Source organism: Pelophylax lessonae (genome assembly GCF_965119305.1).
Source record: "Pelophylax lessonae genome assembly, chromosome: 2".
NCBI lineage: Eukaryota > Metazoa > Chordata > Amphibia > Anura > Ranidae > Pelophylax > Pelophylax lessonae.
In genome coordinates this window covers 279,295,863-279,322,952 of record NC_138769.1, presented here as the reverse complement: position 1 = coordinate 279,322,952, position 27,090 = coordinate 279,295,863, and positions in this window count along the sequence as shown.

The following is a 27,090-nucleotide window of genomic DNA, read 5'->3' as shown; positions in this document are numbered from 1 at the left end:
AATGAAGAAATTAATATATATATATATATATATATATATATATATATATATCTTTTTTTATACACAAGACTGTTAAGTTATTTTTCACACACAGTATATGCATACTTGCAATTACACCTCAAAATACATTTTCTCTTATGTCCTCCGACAGTCGCCGCCCACTCATACAGTCTTCACCAATGGGGTATTGACTTCCTCTCCTTTAGGAGTAGCTAGGCAAAAGACTTGTTAAAACAAAAGCATTTACATAGACACACCCATGGGGGCTGTCCCACTGGTCCAATACCCCCCTGCAATAGCCATCCCAACTCAGTTTGTCTTCTGCCTAGTTCAGGAGTAGTCAGGCTTCCCTGTGCTGGGGCTACAGTCTCAGCCTTCTTCTTCTATTTTATGATTTTATTTTCTGAAAATGTCATTTTTTCTTTGCATTACTAGCTGTTTATTTTGTCAGCTTTTAGTTAGTCGGATCTTCGGATGAAGATGGAGTTTGCGGAGCTGGGAATCGGACTGGTCGTCCTGGTTATCCAGGACAGAGGATTCGATGGAATCCCAGCCCGCCATCGAGCATTTTGCAGGCTATGTGTTTGCCCTGGCCTCACAAATGACCCATCCCTGTCCTCAGGGATGCAGCCTTGTCAGGTGGCTACCTCCCCGGACACATGCACGGTTCGTCCGTGCACTCCTGGTGTCCTGCATTTTTGGCTGGCGGCACTCCCCTGCCATCTGAGGGTGGGCGGTTTTCCGTTTGATATGAGGCACCCCATGCCATCGGTTACAGGTAAGTACACTCTGGGGCCTCTGTCTGGGGTCGGCAGTCCTGTGTGTCTGTGGTGTCCCTTATGTCTGTTCATTTTGGGCTCCCTGATCCCGGTCCCTACGGGGGTTTTTTCTCTCACTGCCAGCGCTGTGTGGGGTTTGGGGGATCCCTCTCCTGTGTCACTAAGGGTGCTTGGAGGTACAGACACGTGCATGGGGGAGGAAATTGTGGGACTTTATATGAGACTCAACATAAATGATACACATATGGGTATAAAGACATTGGTACAAAATAATACAATGTTATCCTGGTACATTCTGGTATATAATAAAACATGTAGTAAGGTCATAAAGCAAAGGTACGTATTGAATGCTTGTCATTGATGGATTAGCCTGTATTGAACTCAACGCATTTCGTGAAAAAATATTCACTTCATCAGGAGTAGGCACAGTTCAAAGATCTAAAAAAAAAAAAAAAAAAAAAAATATATATATATATATATATATATATATATATAAATAGCAGTATATGTCAAATCAAAAGATGGGCCTGAACAGCCTATCAGAGGTTTAACTTACAATTGGATATCAATTGTTTTGGGGTAACCAGAGTGTCCGGGGGTACGTCCAGTCTGGGAACTGAGGGAGCGAAGCCCACGCGCATCAGGCAGGTATGTAATATTGAAAGTGTACAAGGCGGCTCTCAAATAGGGGATCTCAAAGAACTCCCCTCATAATTAGGATAAATCTGTAAGAATGATGGGAACTGTATGAGCAAGTATTATAGGTAGTATATACAGGTAGTATACAATTATTTTATGGGGATGAGTGTAGTTAAAATCCCAAGAGAGCCAGAACCCAGAGAGGGTGAAATGTATGGTGTTAATAGCCATGCCTATAGAAACCTTTAGGGGTAGGTGAACCAAAGGAGGTGACCAGCTGAGTAAGACCACGGTGAGGAGGCAGGAAGCCTTAAAAGCATCAAGAAACCAAGGCGCGAATCTTGCCTTGGATCTACGCAGGTTAGCACTCTCTTGTTTGTTTCACTTATATTTCTTTTTACCATTTCATACGTTACCACCTGTTATCACTGTTATTCAGGCACCTTTACTTCTTATGTCACACGAGCAGTTCACTCTTTGCATCTCTATTCCTCTTTTTTACTTTTAGGTGGTTTCTTGATGCTTTTAAGGCTTCCTGCCTCCTCACCGTGGTCTTACTCAGCTGGTCACCTCCTTTGGTTCACCTACCCCTAAAGGTTTCCTGGCTTCAGTTTGTCCCTGCGGGGGGGTCTGTGTTCCACAGTCATTGTAGCGGTGTGCTACAGGGTCCGCGGCGCACTTAAAGGGCCAGTACCTTAAAAAAAAAAAAACTTTTTTTGCAATGGAATCCCAGGACAGCAAATTCCCTCCAGCCTTGGAGGGGGATTCAAGTCCTTCTGAATCCTCCACTAATTTGGCTGCTGTTGTGGCGACTTTGGTGTCCAAAATGGATGTGCTGATGTCTGAACGTGCTGCTAGAGAAAGGCCTAGGTTTTCTTTTTCTTCTGATTCTGAATGTGACATGGTTGCTGTAGGTAGCGTACCCCTTTCAGGGTCTCGCTCTTCTCAGGACCCACAAGAGTCTGAGGGGGAGGCGGAGGTTACAGGGGTGGATGATTCCCCCCCTGGGATGCCAGAGGAATGCGCAGCTATGGACGCACTGATTTCTGCCATTAAAGAAACACTACATTTACAGGATGAGCCCAAACATCCGGGCATTGTGTCATCTTTTGGTACACACAGAACCGGCAAGACGGCGCAGGTTTTAACCTGCCCCGCTGAGTTTCATCACACTGTGAATGAGCAATGGCGCAATTTGAAACACACTTTCACGGTGCCTAAAAGGTTTCAACTTCTCTATCCTTTTGCGTCTACTATGGTTGCACGCTGGTGTGTGGCTCCTCAAGTGGATCACACTGTAGCCAGATTGAACAAGGCTACTCTGGTTCCTACCGAAGATTCTCCGGTATTTAGGGATCCTACGGATAGGAGGCTGGAATCACTTGCCCGCCACACCTATGTGGTGGCGGGTTCCATTCTCAAGCCTATTTTCGCCTCTGTCATGGCGGCTCAGGCTGTGGCGGTTTGGACTAAGGTGCTCAAACGCACACTCGTGGCTGATTCTGTGCCCCCCCCCCACTACCGTGGAGATGGTGGACCAGATTTATCAAGGAGTCATGTATTTGTGCGATGCGGCCTTAAATGAGGCCCCTTTGGCTGCGCGCCTGTCCGGTGTCTGAACTGTCGGCTGATATGGTTGAAGAGCTGGTCGGCTGACCAGAAATCTAGAAAGGCGGTGGCTGACATTCCCAATGCGGGGTCTTGCCTTTTTGGAGAATCCCTGGATGTATTGGTTAAGGGAGTCACTGGGGGCAAGAGCACTCTGCTGCCGCAGAATCCTAAGGGCAAGTTTTTCCGCGGCAAGCGGGGTCCCACCTCTAAAACTAATCAGGGGTCCTTTCGTGCCTTCAAGACACAGTACAAGGGGAAACCCTTCAAGGGCCAGGGTGGCCAGAGAAAGCCCTGGGCCGGCAAACAAAAATCCAGCCAAGCTGGTGCGGCGGCTCAGTCCGCCTCTGCCTGAGGGGGCGCCCTCACCCGTTTCAGGGGTGGGGGGATGTTTGCACAGTTTCCTTCAACCTTGGCTGCTCCGAGTTCAGGACAGGTGGGTTCAGGAAATCATTAGATCAGGGTACAAGATCGAATTTCTTTCACGGCCGGCAGACAGATTCTTTCCCTCAAATCTTTATTTGACCCCAGGGCGGTTACAAGACCTGCATCAAGCGGTACAGGATCTCCTCGCTCAGGGGGGTAATCATCCCGGTGCCTCATCGGGACAGGTTTCGGGGGTTTTACTCGAATCTGTTCACTATGCCCAGAAAGGAGGGCAAAGTGCGTCCGATTCTGGACTTGAAAGCTCTGAATCGCTTCATGCGCGTTCGAAAGTTCCGCATGGAATCGCTCCGCTCGGTGGTGGCCTCTCGGAGTCCGGGAGAATTCCTGGCCTCTATCGATCTAAAGGATGCGTATTTACACATCCCCATTTTCGAGGGTCATCAGAGGTACCTCCGCTTCGCTATCGCGGAGGATCACTATCAGTTTGTGGCGTTACCTTTTGGTCTCGCTTCTGCACCTAGGGTCTTTACCAAAGTGCTGGCGCCTGTTCTGGGCATGTGGCGGGCACAGGGCATTGCGGTCTTGGGATATCTGGATGATCTCCTGTTAAGATCGAGTGCCAGCCAGAGCCTGTTGCGCGATCTGTCCACTACGGTCCAGACGCTCCAGGAGTTCGGTTGGACCATCAACGTTCAGAAGTCAACCTTGTCTCCTTCGGTTCGTCTCCCACATTTGGGAATGGTTCTGGACTCTGCTCAAGCGAAGGTGTTCTTACCGGAGGACAAGCTCCGGACGTTGCAGTCCGAGGTCAGGTCCCTCAGGGACAACGAATCCTCGTCACTCAGGACCTGTATGCGGTCCCTGGGGTTGATGGTATCAGTCTTCGCGGCGATACCGTTTGCACAGTTTCACACACGGTCTCTCCAAGCGGAGATCCTGGCCAGGTGGGACAGACTACCTCAGTCTTTGGACGTGAGAGTGTCTCAGTCCCCGGCTGTTTAGGAAGGGAAATCCTTCCGGCCGTTACTATGGACGGTGATTACCACGGATGCCAGCCTGTCAGGCTGGGGTGGCGTCCTGGGCAACCTATCTGCCCAGGGCACTTGGTTGGAGGAGGAATCCTCCCTTCCGATAAACATATTGGAATTGAGAGCGATCAGGCTGTGCCTGCTCCACTGGTCGAATCGTCTTCAGGGCCGTCCTGTGCGGGTGCAGACAGACAATGCCACTGCGGTGGCGTACATCAACCAACAAGGGGGCACCAGGAGTGCCCGGGCAGCCCAGGAAGTGAGCAGTATTCTGTCTTGGGCCGAGGCTCATGTCCCGGCGATATTGGCAGTGCACATTCTGGGTGTAGAGAATTGGCAGGCAGATTATCTCAGCTGCCAGACCCTGGACCAGGGGGAATGGTCCCTGCACCCGGAGGTATTTCTAATGCTGTGTGCGAAGTGGGGATCCCCGGATGTGGATCTGTTTGCATCTCGGCTAAACCACAAGGTGGAAAGGTTCGTGGCAAGAATTTGCGATCCTCTGGCAGATGCCTCGGATGCGCTGATGGTGCTTTGGCATCAGTATCGTCTGATCTATGCCTTTCCTCCGATTCAGTTGTTGTCCAGGTTCCTTCGCAGGTTGGCCTCGGAACAAACACTGTTAATTCTGATGGCGCCGGACTGGCCACGCTGGTCCTGGTGCGCGGACATCGTTTACCTGGCCGTCGAGCCTCCATGGCGGCTGCCAATGCGGGAAGATCTGCGGTCTCAGGGACCTATCTTCCATCCTTCTTTACAGTCGCTGGCTTTAACGGCATGGCTGTTGAAAGCAAGGTCCCGAGAGACAGGGGTCTCTCCTCAGAGGTTATTCCCACTTTACTCAAGGCTAGAAAAGCCTCATCTGGTAAGATTTATTACCGTACATGGAAAGCTTATTTTGCCTGGTGTGTGTCCAGGGGTTTCTCTCCTCGTTCTTACTCGGAGGCGAGAGTGTTGGCTTTCCTCCAGTCTGGTGTGGACCAGCACCTTGCGTTGGCCACGATTAAGGGCCAGGTATCTGCACTGGCTATTCTTTTCCAGCGCCCTGTGGCGTCTAATTCTTTGATTCGCACCTTTATTCAAGGTGTGCGTCACTTGGCCCCTCCTAGAAGTGAGCCTCTACCTCCATGGGACTTGAACTTGGTTCTATCTGTGTTCCAACGTTCCCCGTTTGAAAACATCATGGAAATTTAGTTACCTCTGCTGTCTAAAAAGGTTACTTTTCTGGTAGAGATCACTTCTGCTCGCAGAGTGTCGGAGTTGGCGGCGTTGTCTTGCGGCTCCCCTTACCTGGTGGTTCATAGGGATAAGGTGGTCTTGCGACCTAACCCGTCCTTTCTTCCAAAGGTGGTCTCGGATTTTCACCTTAATGAGGGCATTGTCTTACCTTCGCTCTGTGTGAATCCTAAGCATCCTAAGGAGATTGCCTTGCATTCTTTGAATGTTGTCAGGGCAATCAGGGTTTACCTGTCGTCGACTGAATCCTTTCGAAAATCAGATTCTCTTTTTGTCCTTCCCGAGGGACCTCGGAAGGGTATGGCTGCATCTACGGCAACCATTGCAAAATGGATCAGACAGACAATTGTTCAGGCCTATTCGTTGAGGGAACGGGTACCACCCTTTCCTGTCAAGGCGCACTCTACCAGGTCGGTGAGTGCGTCCTGGGCTTTCTGGCATCAGGCCTCGGTGGCCCAGGTGTGCAAGGCTGCGACTTGGTCGTTAGTGCACACCTTTTCCAAATTCTACAAAATTGATGTTCTGGCATCAGCTGATGCCTCCTTTGGCCGCAAAGTTCTCTGTGCGGCAGTACAGTAGGGGACCCCGGTTTTTTTGCAGGTCCCTGGCTGTTGGGTATGTTTACCCCCTTGGTTATTTGCTTTCCTGGGTTGTTGCTCCTGTTGAGCCTTTTTGGTACCCAGAAGTTTCCTTGCTGTTCGAGTAAGGTTCTTTTCTCTGATATGGGTACTGCGTTGCCTTTTCTGATGGTTGCGTTTCCCACCCCTCATGTCTACACTGCTTTGGGACATCCCCATTGGTGAAGACTGTATGAGTGGGCGGCGACTGTCAGAGGACGTAAGAGAAACAGAATTTTTGTAAAATCTTACCGTATAATTACTTTCTCTGAGTCCTCCGACAGTCACCGCCCCTCTTTTGGGGTTCTTATACACTTAACTGCTTCCTACCAAACTGAGTTGGGATTGCTATTGCAGGGGGGGTATTGGACCAGTGGGACAGCCCCCTTGGGTGTGTCTATGTAAATGCTTTTGTTTTAACAAGTCTTTTGCCTAGCTACTCCTAAGGAGAGGAAGTCAATACCCCATTGGTGAAGACTGTATGAGTGGGCGGCTACTGTCCTACCTGGGCTCTAGCGATCACAGGATGATCACATTTAGTGTAAATAGCAATATAACAAGGCAAGTGCGGAACATAAGAACCCTAAACTTCAGAAGGGCAAACTTTCCAAAATTGTACTCATTGATGGAAAGGGTAAACTGGGACCAAACCCTGGGAGCACTGACCACAGAGGAAAAATGGGAATGCTTTAGGAACATATTAAGCAAATGCATCTTGCAGTGCATTCTTATGGGAAATAAATTTAGAAGAGACCAAGCCAAACCTGGCTGGCTAAACCGTAGCGTTAAAAAACGTATTAGGGGAAAAGAATTGGCCTTCAAGAAATATAAATCAGAGGGCACAGTTTCGGCTTTCAAGCAATACAAGGAGGCAAATAAGAAAAGTAAATACGAAATCAAGATGGCTAAAATCAACTTTGAGAGACAAATAGCGGAGTATAGTAAAAAAAAACCCAAAGAAATTCTTTAAATATATCAACCGCAAAAAAACTAGGGCAGAGCCTATTGCACACATAATTAACAATGATGGGAGGATGTTTGCAGAGGACACTGAAAAAGCAACCCTGCTGAATGCTTTTTTCTCGTCAGTCTTTACACAGGAAAAGGAGGGGTACACTGACCATGACTGTATAAAAAGAAATAGCCGCACATCCAGGGATTCCAATAAGTTTCAAATACCTTTAATTCCAAAATGTTGCAAGTGATGACACCAAAGACACCAACATGAAGTCTACGAGACTTCATGTTGGTGTCTTTGGTGTCATCACTTGCAACATTTTGGAATTAAAGGTATTTGAAACTTATTGGAATCCCTGGATGTGCGGCTATTTCTTTTTCTACAAGTGTTCCCAAGGAGGCGAGCCGGGGCCAGCACTCTATTGGATATCCTATCTCCTGGCAATTACCACACACTATACACCTGGAGCAGCGTTTTCCTTTCTTCAGGACCATGACTGTATGGTTAGTAGTAATACACAGGACTTGCCACTATGGCTAACAGAGGGTGAAATCAGGGAAAGGCTGGATAAACTTAACACAAACAAATCACCAGGCCCGGATGGCGTACATCCGAGAGTACTCAAGGAACTCAGTAAGGTTATATCTAGACCACTGTTCCTGATCTTTGCTGACAGTATTAGGACAGGAGATGTACCAGGGGATTGGAGGAAGGCTAACGTGATTCCGATATTCAAAAAGGGCCAGAGGCATATCCCGGGAAATTATAGGCCTGTCAGTTTGACATCAATAGTATGTAAACTTCTGGAGGGGATGATAAGGGACTATATCGTAGAGTATGCTAAAGACAACAACATCATCAGCAGTAATCAGCACGGGTTTACAAATGGGCGTTCTTGTCAAACCAATCTCTTAACATTCTACAAGGAGGTGAGCTGTGAGCTAGATAGGGGCAGACCAGTAGATGTGGTGTACTTGGATTTCGCTAAGGTGTTTGATACAGTTCCCCACAAGCGCTTAATTTATAAAATAAGGTCTGCAGGTATCGACGGCAGGGTTTGCTCTTGGATACGGAACTGGCTAAAAAGGCATGTCCAAAGGGTGGTAATAAACGGCGCATACTCAGACTGGTCTGAGGTAGTAAGCGGGGTGCCCCAGGGCTCAGTCCTGGGACCAACCTTGTTCAATTTATTCATAAACAGCATTGAGGAGGGTGTCAGTAGTTCGTTAGCAGTTTTTGCAGATGACACAAAATTGGTCAGGGCAATAACTGCACAGCATGAAGCAGATATCCTACAGAATGACATGGACAAAATAACGGAGTGGGCTACGACATGGCAAATGAGGTTTAATGTGGAGAAGTGTAAGGTTTTGCACTTGGGGACTAAAAACATAAAAACACAATACACGTTAGGAGGGGAACCCTTGGGGGGAATCAAAAATGGAGAAGGATCTGGGAGTCTTGGTTGATGATAGATTAGGCAACAGCATGCAATGTCATGCGGCAGCTGCCAAAGCCAGCAGAATATTGGCATGCATAAAGAAAGGGATGTATTCCAGAGATAAGACTATAATCCTTCCATGTGAAAAAAATATACACAAGGTATATACCACGTGCCAAAAAAAGGGTTCCAAGTGAATATATAAATATATAAATAGGATAAATACTATTAAATGGAAATAAAAGCAGCTGCTGTATAAAAAAGGGTATAGTGTAAAAAATGGACTTTAAAAGAAAGGCCACATACAGCGCTTGCTAGCTATAATTTAAATAAATATGTATGCAGAGATTCCCAATAATGATAAACCAATAGCATAAATGACTGAATAAATGAATAAATATGAATTCCACAGTAAATTCGATAATAAGTGAAGGTTATTTGTGCTCAAATTATATCCCTTAGTGCATATGTGGTTGTGACCTGAATTAATATATATATAAACGATATAATATATATATACAATAAATTATTGTATACTGCGGTATACGTAAAAATACAGTTGAAAAAAATTAATATATATATCAGAAAGTATATTAATATAAATATTTTTAAAACCGTCCAATATGAGGTAGTGATTTAGTGCTCAAAAATTATAGTCCATAGAGAGAGTGATTCTTCACAATAAAAAAGTGCAATTGCTGTGACTTGATTGGCTATGGTGTCGATTCCTTCTCCCAAATGAATGAAAGGATTGGGTCACTTACCGGATACAGTGGGTCTCATATGTCATATGACATTAAGACCATTCACGCTTGGTGGCCTCCTGGGCCAAAAGAGGTTCCCCTTTGGACGGTCCTATAGGCTAGTGAAGCTCCTCTGGACTCCAGGGTACATCAGCTCAGTGTTATAGAAAGGAGAAAGAAATCTCCCAATAGCGTAATAAAGTCAAAAGTTATAGTTGATTACCCTTACATAGCGGTGCGGGCTGCGCGTCCTCCATGTGGTAACAACGGGCTACTTCCGGCTTGCGTTCCACTCAGCTGACGCGTTTCGTCACATCCGGTGACGTCTTCAGAGCTTGGACTGCATAGGATGTCCTACCTTAATATAGTATCAGCCCCGCCCCTATCTCCGCCCATATTTCTATGCCGGAAGGAAGAGGGGAACGGAGGTGTCCCCATGTAATAGAATTTGATATTTGGTTAGACCACCCTTTCTTTTCCCAAATTTTGCTCCAGATTATTCTAAGGTGGATTTGCAACCGCATTTATTGTCTACCAGCAAGACATCATATTGTATTAAACACAAATTTCCATAATACCATTGCATTAAAAGTTTAAAAACTGATATTATTTAAACAAAACTTGTGACATAGTGCATATATAATGAATAAAATGAATAATGAATAAAATCATAGTTATTAAATGTGTCAACACAATAATGGTGTGTGAAAAAATATTTTTATATATAAATAGTGCATAAATGATTATTTTACCGTGCATATTGAATAGTGGATAGCCAAAAATAGGTATGTGAATACCGTACACAATAAAAGTGCATGATGAATAAATTTAAAGTGCCATATAATAAAAATTAACTAAAATTGGTATAATTAATTTTGTGATTATGTAGAAAATTTATAAAAAAACAGCATTAAGGATGTATCTTAAAATTTATAGTATTATGACCGAAGAATAAAATACCATAAAATTTATATATCTTTTGGTTTTATATATGACCACCAATGTTTAATCTAAAATAATGTTTAAAATGTGTAATTTTAATAATTATTGTATACGTTATCTGAAATATTAAAATTGATAAAATTATAACCGATGCATATAATTATTTGGATTTTTAAGGGTTTGATATGAAACAGTTTATGTCAATGTCAATGTTCATTCCTTTCGGATGCAAAGTGGATAATTGATATAGCCACTTTGTTTCGTTTTGTGAAACAGCGATCCTCATGTTTTTCCCCCTCTAATGGGGTTCGATCCTATCTATTCCGCAAACTGTCAGTAGTGTTGGGTCTCTATTATTTTTTAGCCGAAAGTGGTTGGAAACACTGTGATATCTAAAACCTTTTCTAATATTATCAATATGCTCCCCGATACGGATTTTTAACTGCCCCGTGGTACGTCCCACATATTGTAATTTACAAGGGCAACTCAGCAGGTAGGGGACATGTGTACTCTGACAAGTTATTAGATTCTTAATTTTGTATGTTTTGTTGGTAACGTTAGGTTTAAATTCCAGTGTTCTTTTTTTTTCCTGTTTTTTTACCGTTATACAGGGTTTACACCTCCCACAAGTGTAAAAATCTTTTAGGTCAAGAAAAGTAAAACGTTTTTTGGGGGGTTGTGGTACATTCTTGGCAAGTCTGTCCCTCAGGTTTGGACCTCTCCTGTATATGAACTTTGGTCGTTCCGGTAGAATATCCTTTAGTTGTTCATCTCTATGAAGTAGATGCCAGTGTTTCTGTATTATCTGTTCAATTTCCCAAGGTCGTGTATTAAAATTTGTAATAAAAGCCAATCCATAATCTTTGTTCTGTTTTGTTTTTTCTCCCAGTAGTGTTCCTCTATCCATCTGGTCAACCTAATTTTTCACTTTTTCTAGTTCATGTTGTTTATATCCCTTTTCTTTAAATTTGTTATCATGATCTGTATTTGTTATTTGTTTTTTACACTATAATCCTTCCACTTTATAAAACTCTGGTCCGACCGCATCTGGAGTATTCTGTCCAGTTCTGGTCGCCAGTCCTCAGGAGGGATGTGTTGGAGCTGGAGAGAGTCCAGAGAAGGGCAACTAAACTGATTAGGGGATTGGAGGACCTTAACTATGAGGAGCGGCTGCAATTGCTCGATTTATTCTCCCTGGAGAGGAGACGCCTGAGGGGGCACATGATAGCAATTTATAAATATCTCAATGGGGATCTCAGCTTAGAAAAAAAGCTGTTCATTCGAAGGGATTGCATGAGGACAACAGGGCATACAATGCGATTAGAGGAGAAGCGTTTTAACCTCAGGCAACGTGGAGGGTTCTTTACTTTGGAATTGTGGAATTCTCTACCACAAGAGGTGGTTTCTTTGGGAAGTATGGTGGCTTTCAAAAGACTCTTAGACTTACATCTCTAGGACCAGGACATTCAGGGCTATGTAAGATGATTACAGCCACACACACCTACACAGGTTGAACTGGATGGACTATTGTCTTTATTCAACCTCACCTACTATGTAACTATGACTCAGTGAAAGGAATTTTACGGTAAGATTTTACAAAAATTCAGTTTCGCCACTACTCCTGAGTATGGCGATACTACATTTGTGAGACTTGTACACAGCCTGGCCACAGAGAGGTCCAACATACAGGGAGAACCGTCAGGCGTTCTAGGAGCATAAATTACACATATAAATTCCTGACGAAATGTGATCCTTTTTGAATGCCCTGGATAGACATATGCCTGTTTTCCGTAATTCGATATATCGCGGTATTGCATAGCCACGGTATTGTTATTGTGGCATTTTTAAAATACCGAGTTTCTCTGCTCCTGGGTCTGACTTGTGAATTGATACATTTCAGTGAGCTGGATGACTCATTCACTCACACAGCTAAGCCTTTCAGCATTAAGGGTCCTTTCACACGGCCGCTCCGCTGCTTTCCGTGTGTCCGCAAATCATCCTATTTTTTTGCGGATGATTTGCGGACATCAATGTAAGTGAATGGCACTGCGGGTGTCAGCGGAATACCATCCGCTGACACCCGATTTTCCTCCTGTCAGTTCTGTTCCGTTTTTATGAACGGAACAGAACCCTATTTTTCCTTCCGTGTAAAAAAACGGAAAGGAAGGAAAATCGGATGTCAGCGGTGTCATCCGCTGACATCCGCAGTGCCATAGACATACATTATGTCCGCATATCATCCGCAAACGGATGGGATGATATGCGGGCACACGGAGCGGATGACAGAAATGTCATCCGCTCCGTGGAAAAAAAAAAAAAAAAGTCCCGCAGCGGACCTTTCACACGGAGCGGCCGTGTGAAAGGAGCCTAAGTCTCCCAGTAACTATAAACAAAAATGATTACATTTGTATCTTTTCCTTCCCTCTGCCAGGGAGAAAGGAAGTTTAACCTCTTAAAGACTGGACCTTTTTCTGACACTTGTTGCTTGCAAGTTAAAATCAGTTTTTTTTTGCTAGAAAAGTGCTTAGAACCCCCAAACATTTTATATATTTTTTTAGCAGAGACCCTACAGAAAAAAATGGCGATTGTTGTAATATTTTATGTCACACTGTATTTGCGCAGCAGTCTTTCAAACGCAATTAATAGACTTTAATGAATAAAAAAAAAAAAAACGTAACAGTAAAGTTATCCCAATTTTTTTTTTTTTTTACACAGAGAATCGTGAGAGAATCGTGATCTTTATTCCAAGCTAAAAAATCGTGATTCTCATTTTGGCCAGAATCGTGCAGCTCTAATATATATATATATATATATATATATATATATATATATATATATATACACACACACACACGCATAGCAGCCCACATTACATTATTATATAGCCATCAAGCAGTGTCTGGCCTACCTGGTGATGACTGGTCCTGGCGCTCTGATCCGATGGCCTGGTCTTTAAAGGGGCAAATCCTTGCGATCCAGAAGTGGTTAAACCTGCAGGAGGACCGGTGTTTTTATCTATTAATGACTTTACTATTGCTTTAGGCCTGGTTCACATGTATGCGAGTTGGTGGTTCACATGTATGCGGGTTGGCGGTTCACATGTATGCGGGTTGTCGGCCCACATTTGCACAGGCATAGCAGCCCATTGATTTGAACGGGCTGCTATGCCCTAATTTTTCGCAGAAAAAAGGTGCATGCAGCATTTTTTTAAAATTCAGTGGCCTTGAAATCCATCCTGCTTTTGCACCATGCGACTAACCTGCAGTTCCTGCTCTGGCAAGCTTTCTGCATTTTTTGTATATGTGGGCACGGCATTTAAAAACAGTTTGCGTGTGCAGCAACGGCAGGTAAGTCGCATGGTGCAAAAGAAGGATGGATTTCATGGCCACTGCATTTTTTTAAATTCTGCATGCACCTTTTTTCAGCTGAAAACACAGGCATAGCAGCTCAAGCCCATTCACATCAATGGGCTGCTATGCCTGTGCAAATGTGGGCCCCCAACCCGCATACATGTGAACCAGGCCTAAAGCAATAGTAAAGTCATTAATAGATAAAAACACCGGTCCTCCTGCAGGTTTAACCAATTAATGACTTTACTATTGCTTTAGGCCTGGTTCACATGTATGCGGGTTGGGGGCCCACATTTGCACAGGCATAGCAGCCCATTGATGTGAATGGGCTTGAGCTGCTATGCCTGCATTTTCAGCTGAAAAAAGGTGCATGCAGAATTTAAAAAAATGCAGTGGCCATGAAATCCATCCTTCTTTTGCACCATGCGACTTACCTGCCGTTGCTGCACACGCAAACTGTTTTTAAATGCCGTGCCCACGTATACAAAAAATGCAGAAAGCTTGCCAGAGCAGGAACTGCAGGTTAGTCGCATGGTGCAAAAGCAGGATGGATTTCAAGGCCACTGAATTTTAAAAAAATGCTGCATGCACCTTTTTTTCTGCAGAAAACGAGGGCATAGCAGCCCGTTCAAATCAATGGGCTGCTATGCCTGTGCAAATGTGGGCCGCCAACCCGCATACATGTGAACCGCCAACCCGCATACATGTGAACCACCAACCCGCATACATGTGAACCAGGCCTTAAAGCAATAGTAAAGTAATTTATAAACAACACCTCCTTCAGGTTTAACCACTTCTTGACCACAAGGATTTGCCCTCTTAATGACCAGGCCATCGGATCGGAGCCGAGCGCCAGGACCAGTTATCACCAGTTAGGCCAGACACTGCTTGATGACCTATTTTAGGCCTGGTTCACAGAGTCTGTACTGACTGACTATATAATAATGTGCATAAGTGAACCAAAGCCCCTAAATTCAGCAATGAAATTGAAGTGAGGTGGAAATTTAATAATTTAAATTTAATAATAGAATACCGCGATAATACCGTATACCGTGGCAAAACCTTAATCAATTAATCGCAGCATGAAAATCTGATACCGTCACAAGCCTAGCCCTGGATCATCAGGGCAATTAAATTACCCACAAAATTACCTAATTTTGGAAAGCAAACACTCCAACATATAATCTATGAGGCACAATGGAGTCTTTTGAACATGTCCTATTTTTTTTTCCATAAGTTTTTGGAAAATGTGGAAAGAAAATGGAAACTTAATTTTCTTTTTCTTTTTTTCTTTCTTTTTTTTTTACACAAAGTTGTCACTTTATAATATTTTTCTAACACATAGCATGGACATAGCAAAAATGACACCCGAAAATATATTCTGCTACTCCTCTTTAGTATGAGGATACCACATGTGTGAGACTTTTACACAGCCTGACCATACATCCAAGTAGCACCTTGAGGCATTCTAGAAGCATGAATTACACATTTCATTACTACCTATCACACTTTTGAAGGTCCTGAAGCACCAGAACAATGGAAACACCCAGAAATTGACCTGCTTTTGGAAAGCAAACGCCCCAACATATATTCTGAAGGCATTGGTTGCAGATAGGTACTTGGGTACTCTTGATGGGCTGCAGACAGGTACTCTGATGGGCTGCCGACAGGTCCACTTTATTGCTGGGCAATCTGTGTGTGTTTTATTGTGCACTGTAATTGGTAACTATCTGTTACCACAATCTCTTCCTCACACAGGATAAGTGTAGAAGGAGGAGAACACGGAAACAGGCAGTTACCGGGTTTGTAGACATTTGTGACTGGCTGTGATTGGACACAGCCGGTCACGTGGTAAAGAGCCAATTTCATTGGCTCTTTACCATGATCGGGGATGGGCTGTGTCAGAGTTATACGCCTCATTCCCGTTTGCCATGCTGCACTCCCCCGGGGGCACACACGAGTGGCGAGATCAAGCACAGATTGAGATATAATTGTGCGCTACCCTTAAAAAACAAAACTGTGATATTTAATAAAAAAATAGCTGCTGCTACCACCTAAATGTGTTCCAACATGTGAAATAGATAGAATGAATGGATTTGGTAGCGCTGCTGAAAAGAGAAAGGCTTAATTGTAAAGTGTAAAAAATACAGTAAAATCCATACAAAATATAATACAAAATAAATATATGTCTTACTAAAGTGGAATGTGATACTGGTTATGAGGTGCAACCAACAGGATTCAATCTAAAATGAATAAATAAAAATATAAATAAATATGATAGCACTACTAAAAAATAAAAAACATAAATTATTTCTCTATCGTTCATTGACGTACGCAGTTCTCTCTGATTCATATCAGTAGGGTAATACTGCCCCCTACAGGAGTAGGACACTAGGCAGAAAAAAGTTCTGGCTATGCCTATGGGCAGTCCCGGAGGGTACACCCTCTATCTTCCTGCATTGGATGTCCGTTTCAATCTGCTTAGTCAGGAGTAAGGACCTAGTTCCTTGCTGGGATCTCTTGTCCTGGCATATAAAGTATTTTTTACGTAGATTTTTTTTGGCTAGCCTTTTTTTCTCCGGAACTTTATTTCCTGTAAGATCTTCAAGCAATTATGCCGGACTGGGTGACAGACTGGACCCCCATATCCAGTGGTCATCCCAGTCTGGCCAGCGAGCGTGTGCAGACCGTAGCTCCGCGCTGGGTCGACCGCAACATAGTCCCACTGGACGGGGACTGACCCCCTGAGATAAACGTCTCACCAGGACACACACGACAGGGTCTAGGCTTATGTTGCAGCGTTCCTATTTGGCCGACAGCCCCCCTGCTTTGGTGGCGTAGGTTAAGTCAAGGCACTTCCGGCAAACTGCAACCACACAACGTCACTTCCTGTATCCCGTGGAACGCACGCCGGTTGTGTTCCCGGAAGGAGCTTGTGATCATTTTCTGATGTGGATTCTATGACTTCTACATGCTTTTGTCCTTTTATATCGTTTGTGAGTATTTTTAACCCCATATTTAAATAAAGATATTTTGTGGGCTTCACTATATTGGTCTATTCCTTCCTTTGAGTGACACCGGAGGGATTTACAGTATTGGAGATTTATTGGTCCATCTACTTCTGAGGTTCATCTGTCCTTTGGGCAGTTACATAGTTAGGTTGAAAAAAGACATCAGTCCATCCAGTTCAACCTATGATGTGTGTGTGTGTTTGCTGTTAACCGTACATTGTATACCCCTGTATGTTGTGGTCTTTAAGGTGCCCATCTAATAGTTTTTTGAAACTATCGATGCTCCCTGCTTATATGACTGTTTGCGGAAGAGAATTCCACATCCTTACTGCTCTGACAGTAAAGAACCCCCTACGTACTTTAAGGTTAAACCGCCTTTCCTCTAGTTTTAGTGAGTGGCCACGTGTCTTATTGTATTCCCTTTCTCTGAATAGTTTGTTCCTTATGCTAGGGTTGCCTGTACAGTATTTGTACATTGATATCATATCCCCCTTTAATTGTCTCTTCTCCAGAGAGAATAAGTTCAATTCTTGTAGTCTTTCCTCATAGCTGATGTCCTCCATTCCCCTAATTATTTTTGTTGCCCTTCTCTGGACTCTTTCCAGTTCCAGCACATCCTTCCTGAGGATCGGTGCCCAGAACTGGACAGCATATTCCAGATGTGGCCGGAGCTGAGTCTTGTAGAGAGGGAGAATAATCTCTTTATTTCTGGAGTGAATCCCTTTTTTATACATGCCAGTATTCTGATGGCTTTGCTTGCAACGGCTTGGCATTGCATGCCACTGCCAAGCCTGTTGTCTATCAAGTACCCCCAGGTCCCTTTCCATCCTAGACTCATCCAGAGGTTCCCCCCTAGTGAGTAGCTTGCTTTCTGGTTTCTGGCACTCAAGTGCATTACTTTACATTTTTCAACATTAAACCTCATCTGCCATGTAGTTGCCCACCCCATTATTTTGTTCAGGTCCGCTTGTAAGGTTTCCACATCCTGCATAGAAGATATTGGCATGCTTAGTTTAGTATCATCCGCAAATACTGAGATTGTACTAGATATCCCCTCCTCTAGATCATTTATGAATAAATTAAACAGGATTGGTCCCAGGACAGAACCCTGGGGGGACCCCACTTTCCACACCCCCCAATCCGAGTATTCCCTATTAATCACCACCCTTTGCAATCTCCCCTTTGCACTCTCCCCTGGAGCCAGTTCTCTATCCAGGTACTCACCTTATGGTCCATACCTACCTTCCTTAGTTTGAACAGTAAGCGTTTGTGGGGAACTGTGTCAAAGGCCTTTGCAAAGTCCAGATACACCACATCCACAGGCCTTCCTTTATCTAGGTGGCAGCTCACTTCATCATAGAAGGTTAATAGATTGGTTTGGCAAGATCGATTTTTCATGAATCCATGCTGATTACTACTAATAATACCATTTTCATTACTAAAGTCTTGTATGTGGTCCCTTAACATCCCCTCCAAAATCTTGCAGACTACTGATGTTAGGCTGACCGGCCTATAGTTACCCCGGATATATCTCGGCCCTTTTTTAAATATTGGTACCACATTGGCTTTTTTCCAATCAGCTGGCACCATACCCGTCTCTAAACTATCCTTAAAAATCATGAATAATTGGTCTGGTAATCACCTGGCTGAGCTCTTTAAGAACCCTCGGGTGCAAGCCATCCAGTCCCGGTGATTTATTTATGTTAAGTTTCTCTAGTTTAGTTCTAAGGCTATCTTCTGTTAGCCATGGCGGTACTTCCTGAGGTGTGTTGTTTAGTTTGGCCCTACAAGCTGGGTTAGTGTAGCCCCCCCCCCCCAATTCTTTTGTGAAGACTGAAGAGAAAAAAATATTTCTCTATCGCTCATTGACAGACGTAGTCCTCGGTGATACAGCACCTTCGGGTTATGTTGCCTCCACAGGAGCAGGACTAGACAGGAAATTAAAATGCTCTGGCCACACCCTAGGGGCAGTCCCAGAGGGTATATCCTCTCTCTCTCTGCCTCAGCAAATCAGTTTTTTTCTGTCTAGTCAGGAGTAAGGACCTAGATACCTTGCTGGGATCTTCGGTCCTGGCAAGATTTTTTTTCTTAAAAAGATTTTTTAGACAGCTTTTTTTCTCCAGTGTTCCTGTGAGATCTTCAAGCAAGAAAGCTGAACTAGGCGACGGGCTGGATGTTGAGATCCGGTGGTCACCCCAGTTCAGCCTACGAGCGCGTGCAGGCCATAGCTCCGCGCTGGGTCGGCCGCGACAAAGTCCCACTGAAACACCTCGTGGAGCTGAGGGAGGCGCCGGGAGGCGTGCAGAGGGGCGGAGCCGCCTCCTTTCTTCCTGGGCAGCCAGCCAAAAGACTTCCTGTTTGTGTAGACTGCGCTGTAACCTGTTGCAGTTAAACTCTGAGTATCAAGTGGTGAGCCTGGGGGTCTATCTCTCTCTCTCTCTCGATCGATAGGGATCCCTAGCAGGTAACACTAAGGGGCTTTTGTGGCGCTGGGGGTCTGAAAAAAAAAAAAAAAAAGTTTTTTATTTTTGAATTGTATTATCCGGCAAGTGACTGGAATAATCATGGACCCTGCCACACAAATTCCCCCACCTGTTTCCCTCAAAGGGGGGCCACGGGACCCGCCAGTGCACAGAGTGTGGAGGCATTTACAGCAATTTTGGAGTCTATGGTGGCTCGGGTGGAGGCGGCCTGTCAGGGACGAGGGTCAAGGAAGCGACCCCCGCCTACCCCTATATTATCTGACACCTCTGACTCAGATTCAGAGATGGTCACTGCAGCTGCAAGTCCCTCTGCAAGGGCTGTTACCTCAGGTAAAGCTCCCTCAGACAGTGAGGAGGACGTTCCTTCTCCCGCTATAATTCAGGAAGAGGCATTGGTGGACGCACTAGTTGTGGCAGTGCGGGAAACCTTAAGACTTGAGGTTTTACCGGCAGAAGCAACTGAAACAGAGATTCCCTTTGGTACTAACAAGCCCATCAAAACGGTGAAGGTTTTTCCTGTACCCAAGTGTTTTAGTAATAAAATTAAAGGAGAATGGGAGCATTCTAAGCGTACCTTTACGATTTCCAAGCGTATTGCTAGACGCTATCCATCCATTTGAGGAATCCTTCATTAAGAAATGGACGGTACCACCAGTGGTGGATCCACCTATTTCCAGGCTGAATAAAGCCACGGTTATCCCAGTGGAGGACACTTCGTCCTTTAAGGATCCGGTGGATCGAAAGATGGAAGCAGAGTCCCGCACTATCTTCTCTCTGATAGGGTCAGCATTTAGACCAGTAATTGTTATTGGTCTAGTTTCCCAGACACTTACGGAATGGGCGAGATTGGTACGCCAAAACCTTAGGGGAAAAGATATTCCCCAGGAAACATCTGATTTGATGGAACAGATTATACAAGGGCTACAGCCTTGGACACTACTCCCCTATTAGGGCATGCATCTATGGCAGCGGTAATCCTCAGACGTGTGCTGTGGTTAAAATGTTGGTCAGCTGACCTAGGTTCCAAAAAGACCTTGACGAATCTCCCCTTTCAGGGGAATCGTCTATTTGGGGCCACCCTAGATGAAATCATTAAGGATGCCACGGGGGCAAGAGCACTTTCTTGCCACAGGCTGCTAAAGCTAAGGGACCTCGCAACAAGCGAGGACCTTTCTTTACCGCCCATAAAGGGTTCGTACGCCCGGCTGGAACAAGCGGGAAAGGCAAGACTCCTCCAGGAGGGTTCAAAAAGGGCTGGTCGGACAAACAGAGGACCGACTCAGCCAAACCCGAAGCAAAGGATTACACAGCCTGAAGGTGCGCCCCCACCCGGGTTTAGGGTGGGGGGACGTTTTCACCGGTATTCAGGACATTAGATCGAGCATCAACTACTACTACCGGTGCGATTCTTCCCTTCCAACATTTAAGGACTACAGGGAGCGGTAGTCACCGTTCCCTGAATAGATCTTTTCCTTTACCTTTTCCTAAGATTAGTCTCTATTCCCCACAGGAATCGGATCTGGTTGACCAGACAGACCAAGAAGCCTCTAGCCGGGTGACTTCGGTCCCTGAGGTTCAACCAGAAAAGATCACCCTTCCTGATAGGAATCAGGTATCTGATAAATGTGTGGGAACAGAAAACGACCAGACTTTCTCGGATGGTCGAGGCCAGATAGCTCTAGGGACGCCTGGTTCAGATCCAGTCAGCGCCAGTGGTCCTAGAAATTCTAGGCTGGCCTCGCCAAGCCGGCCTGGCCGACTTGGACATGCTAGTCGCAGATGTTCCGTGGAAACTTCGTCTCAAGGAATGTCTGTGGTCTCAAGGACCAATTTACCATCGTGCTTTACAGTCGCTAGTTTTAATGGCTTGGCCATTGAGACCCAAGTACTGAAGGACAGAGGATTGTCAGCTTCAGTCATTCCTACCCTTATTAAAGCAAGGAAAGCGACTTCCAGCAAGGTCTATTATCACACATGGAAGACTTATATTGCGTGGTGCGAATCTTTAGGATTTCCTCCACGTACCTATTCGGTGACTCGAATATTGGCTTTTTTGCAAAAAGGGGTTGAGCAGAAACTAGCCTTGAGCACCATCAAGGGTCAAGTTTCAGCATTAGCAATCTTCTTTCAGAAACCTTTAGCTACCAGGTCCTTGGTGCGGAATTTCATCCAGGGGGTGCGGCACCTGGCTCCACCAGTCCGCGCGCCCTTACCGCCCTGGGATCTTAATTTAGTTTTGTCGGTTCTACAGAAACCTCCCTTTGAAAACATCAGGGAGATTCCCTTGCTTACTTTATCCCAGAAGGTGGCCTTCTTAGTGGCTATCACTTCTGCTCGCAGGGTGTCAGAACTGGCTGCATTATCATGCCAGTCCCCTTACCTAGTGATTCATAGGGATAAGGTAGTACTTCATCCTAAGCCATCCTTTCTTCCTAAGGTGGTTTCAGATTTTCATCTGAATGAAGATATTGTACTACCTTCCTTGTGTCCTCAGCCCAATCATCATCGGGAACATGCGTTGCATTCCTTGGATGTGGTTCAGGCAATCAGAGTATACCTGAAAGCTACGGAATCATTCCGTAAGACGGATTCACTTTTTGTGATCACGGATGGCCCCAGAAAGGGTTTGCCTGCATCTGCCGCGACCATTGCCAGATGGATCAGACAGACGGTGGTACAGGCTTATTCTATTAAGGGTCAGAGCCCTCCGTTCCCTGTTAAGGCGCACTCCACTCGAGCGCTCAGTACTTCCTGGGCCTTTCGCCATCAGGCGTCAGTGGTCCAGGTATGTAAGGCGGCCACCTGGTCGTCGGTACATACCTTTACAAAATTCTATAAAATTGATGTGATGGCATCGGCGGATGCCTCATTTGGCCGCAAGGTTTTGCAGGCCGTAATTTGAGGAGACTGGTGGTCTACCTCGAGGGTTTTTTTCTGTTTGAAAAATTTCTTTTTGTTGAGTCTCATCATTAAGGATGAGCATTGTAAACTTCTAGTTGGCACCGGTTGGGCCTTCTAGATTGGGATTTGATTTCCATTTTCCCACCCCTCATTTGTGATACTGCTCTGGGACGTCCCGAAGGTGCTGTATCACCGAGGACTACGTCTGTCAATGAGCGATAGAGAAAAATGGATTTTTGTAAAATCTTACCGTAAAATCCTTTTCTCTTAGCTCATTGACAGACGTAGTCCCCGCCCCTCTGTTTTGAGTTGGGTTGGGTTAAAATCTCTAAAGACTGCTTTTGTGACATAACTGATTTGCTGAGGCAGAGAGAGAGAGGATATACCCTCTGGGACTGCCCCTAGGGTGTGGCCAGAGCATTTTAATTTCCTGTCTAGTCCTGCTCCTGTGGAGGCAACATAACCCGAAGGTGCTGTATCACCGAGGACTACGTCTGTCAATGAGCTAAGAGAAAAGGATTTTACGGTAAGATTTTACAAAAATCCATTTTTAACACTACTGCCTTTTTCCTGTCCTCTGTGCCAAATCTCCCTCGTCGTCTTTTATGGGGCCAATGTGTTCTGGCCTCGCTTTCTTACTATTTATATACTTAAAGAATTCCTTGGAGTTCTTTTTACTCTCTTCCGCTATATGTCTCTCGTGTTCTATTTTAGCCACCCTGATTTTGTCTTTACATTTCTTATTACACTCTTTGTAATGCCTGAATGCTGCCATTGACCCCTCAGCCTTGTATTTTTTGAAGGCCTTTTCTTTAGCACTAATATGCATTTTTAAGTTTGAGTTTAGCCACCCAGGGTTTAGTTTTGCTCTTTTAAATTTGTTTCCCTTTGGAATGCACTGGTCAATCCCTTTGTTTAGTATGCACTTGAAGCACTCCCATTTTTCCTCCGTGTTCTTTGTTCCCAGGGTTCTATCCCATTTTGATATTTTCTAGCAGAGAGCAGAGTTTTGGGAAATTGGCTCTTTTGAAATTCAGTTACATAGTATTTGAGGTTGAATAAAGACAATAGTCCATCCAGTTCAGCCTGTGTAGGTGTGTGTGGCTGTAATCATCTCTCATACCCCTGAATGTTCTGATCCTTGAGATGTACATCTAATAGTCTTTTAAAAGCCACCATACTTCCCGCAGAAACCACCTCTTGTGGTAGAGAATTCCACAATCTTGTAGCTCTAAAAGTAAAGAACCCCCCACATTGCCTGAGGTTAAAACGCTTCTCTAATCGCGTTGTATGCCCTCGAGTCCTCATGCAATCCCTTCGACTGAATAGCTTTTTTTCTATGGCGAGATCACCATTGAGATATTTATAAATTGCTATCATGTCCCCTCTCAGGCGTCTCTTCTCAAGGGAGAATAAGTCAAATGATTGCAGACGCTCTTCATAATTAAGGTCCTCCAATCCCCTAATTAGTTTAGTTGCCCTTCTCTGGATCCTCTCTAGATCCAACACATCCCTCCTGAGGACTGGCGACCAGAACTGGACAGAATACTCCAGATGTGGTCGGACCAGAGTTTCATGAAGTGGAAGGATTATAGTCTTATCTCTGGAATACATCCCTTTCTTTATGCATGCTAATATTCTGCTGGCTTTGGCAGCTGCCGCTTGACATTGCATGCTATTGCCTAGTCTATTATCTACCAAGACTCCCAGATCTTTCTCCATTTTTGATTCCCCCAAGGGTTCCCTCCCCCTAACGTGTATTGTGATTTTATGTTTTTAGTCCCCAAGTGCAAAACCTTACACTTCTCCACATTAAACCTCATTTGCCATGTCGTAGCCCACTCCGTTATTTTGTCCATGTCATTCTGTAGGATATCTGCTTCATGCTGTGCAGTTATTGCCCTGACCAATTTTGTCATCTGCAAAAACTGATATAGAACAACTGATCCCGTCCTCAATGCTGTTTATGAATAAATTGAACAAGGTTGGTCCCAGGAATGAGCCTTGGGGGACCCCGTTTACCACCTCAGACCAGTCTGAGTATGCGCCGTTTATTACCACCCTTTGGACATGCCTTTTTAGCCAGTTCCGTATCCAAGAGCAAACCCTGCGGTCAATACCTGCAGACCTTATTTTATAAATTAAGCGCTTATGGGGAACTGTATCAATTGCCTTAGCGAAATCCAGGTACACCACATCCACTGGTCTGCCCCTATCTAGCTCACAGCTCACCTCCTCGTAGAATGTTAAGAGATTGGTTTGACAAGAACGCCCATTTGTAAACCCGTGCTTATGACTGCTGATGATGTTGTTGTCTTTAGCAAACTCTACGATATAGTCCCTTATCATCCCCTCCAGAAGTTTACATACTATCGATGTCAGACTGACAGGTCTATAATTACCCCGGGACATGCCTCTGCCCTTTTTTGAATATCGGTATCACGTTAGCTTTCCTCCAATCCCCTGGTACATTTCCTGTCCTAATACTGTCAACAAAGATCAGGAACAGTGGTCTAGATATAACCTTACTGAGTTCTTTGAGTACTCTCAGATGTTCGCCAACTGGGGCCTGGTGATTTGTTTGTGTTAATTTTATCCAGCCTTTTCCTGATTTCACCCTCTGTTAGCCATAGCTGCAAGTCCTTTGTAATACTACTAACCATACAGTCATGTTCAGTGTACCCCTCCTTTTCCTCAGTAAAGACTGACGAGAAAAAGGCATTCAGCACCGTTGCCTTTTCAGTGTCCTCTGTACCCATTCCCCCATCTTCGTTAATTATGTGTGCAATATGCTCTGCCCTAGCTTTTTTGCTGTTGATATATTTAACCACTTGCCTACATTGCACTTTCACCCCCTTCCTGCCCAGACTGATTTTCAGCTTTCAGCGCTCTCACACTTTGAATGACAATTACTCAGTCATGCAACACTGTACCCATAAAAAATTTGTGTCCTTTTTTTCACACAAATAGAGCTTTCTTTTGATGGTATTTAATCACTACTGGGTTTTTTTTTTGTGCTATAAATAAAAAAAGACTGAAAATATTGTGAAAAAACGCATTTTTCTTTGTTTCTGTCATAAAATTTAGAAAATGAGTAATTTTTCTTCACAAATTTTGGCCAAAATTTATACTGCTACTTATCTTTGGTAAAAATAACCCAAATAAGTGTATATTATTTGGTCTTTGTGAAAGTTATAGAGTCCACAAGTTATGGTGCTAATCATTGAAAATTGATCACACTTGACCACACCTGATGTACTGAAGGCCTATCTCATTTCTTGAGACACTAAAAAGTCAGGAAAGTACAAATACCCCCCAAATGACCCCTTTTTGGAAAGTAGACATTCCAAGGCATTTAATAAGGAGCATGGTGAGTTTTTTGAAGTCGTAATTTTTTCCCACAACTCTTTGCAAAATGACGATTTTCTTTTTTTTTTACAAATTGACGTATTAACAGGTTATTTCTCTCATACAGCATATGTATACTTGCAACTACACCCCAAAACACATTCTACTACTCCTCCTGAGTATGGCGATACTACATGTGTGAGACTTTTTCACAGCCTGGCCACATACAGAGGCCTAACATCCAAGTAGCACAGTCTGGCATTCTAGGAGCACAAATTACACATATCATTTCCTGACAACCTATCGCACTTTTGAAGGCCCTGGAGCACCAGGACAATGGAAACACCCAGAAATTGACCCCATTTTGGAAAGCAAACAGCCCAACGTATAATTTTTGAGGCATAATGAGTCTTTTGAATATGTCATTTTTTTCCACAAGTTTTTGGAAAATGTGGAAAGAAAATGAAAACACATTTCTCTTACGTCCTCCGACAGTCACCGCCACTTCATAATCTTCACTATTGGGGTAATTGACCTTTGCTCCGCAGGAGTAGCTAGGCAACAAGATTTGTTAATATCAAAGCTTTTAGCATATCACACCCCTAGGGGGTGGTCCCCTGAGTCAATACCTCCCTGCTTCCAGCATTCTCAACTCTGTTTTCAATTGCCTAGCTTAGGAGTGGCTGGCTGTTACTGTGCTGGGGCTTTCAGTCTCAGCCTTCTATTCTCTTTTTGATTTTATTTCAAGTATTTTTCTCTTTCTTTTACTTAGCTGTTTTTTTCTCAGCATTAGTTTAGTTTTCTTCCGGTGAAGGTGATCGTGCGGAGCTGGGTCTCGGTCTGGCCACCCTGGATCCCAGGGCTGAGAGCCAGGGGTTTTCCCCAGCCTTCCATCGAGCGTTCAGCTCAGGTTTTCCTGGCATATTGAACGACCCATCCCTTCTCGCTGCAGGGATGCTGCCTGTGAGGTGGCTACCTCACCGGACGCCATTTGCGGTTTCGCACCGCAGTCCACTGCGTCCTGGCTGTGACACTCCCTGTCCTCAGTACAGCGGTTTGGTCGCTAGAGAAGGCTCCCCACGCCATCCGGACTGGTAAGTTAATTTCTATGTGGGGACCTGTCTGTTTGGGTGTCAGTCTGTGACTGTGTGACCCTGCATGTCTGTGTAAGTGCTGAGCTCCCTGTCAGATTCCTGTGTGGAATAGCTGCTTTTCTGTGGGCTGCGGGGGGGCTCTCCCGCTCTGCTGTGTGAGATGTATGGGGCAGACTGGGCTCAGACATGCTATGCGGCGACCGCTGATGCGGCCCGCCATTTTTTCTTGGCAAACTGTGATGAACGGCCCTGTGTGTTACAGCGCGGTGTTTTGGCGCCAAACGCCGCCATTTTGGTGGCGATCGCTCCTGCGAGCACATGTCGGCGCCATTTTCTTGTTGCCTTGATTCCCTCAGCCGAGCGGCCATGTTTGTGAAGCCTTCATAGGCTATATAGGGCGGTCAGTCATTGTATCACTTCCTTTTGCTCTGGAACAGCGATCGGTGGCAGCAGCCTGTGTGGTCTCTCCAGGTTTTTTACCTTCCTTATCCTGTATTTCCTTGCTCAGTGCTCCTTATCCCTGCG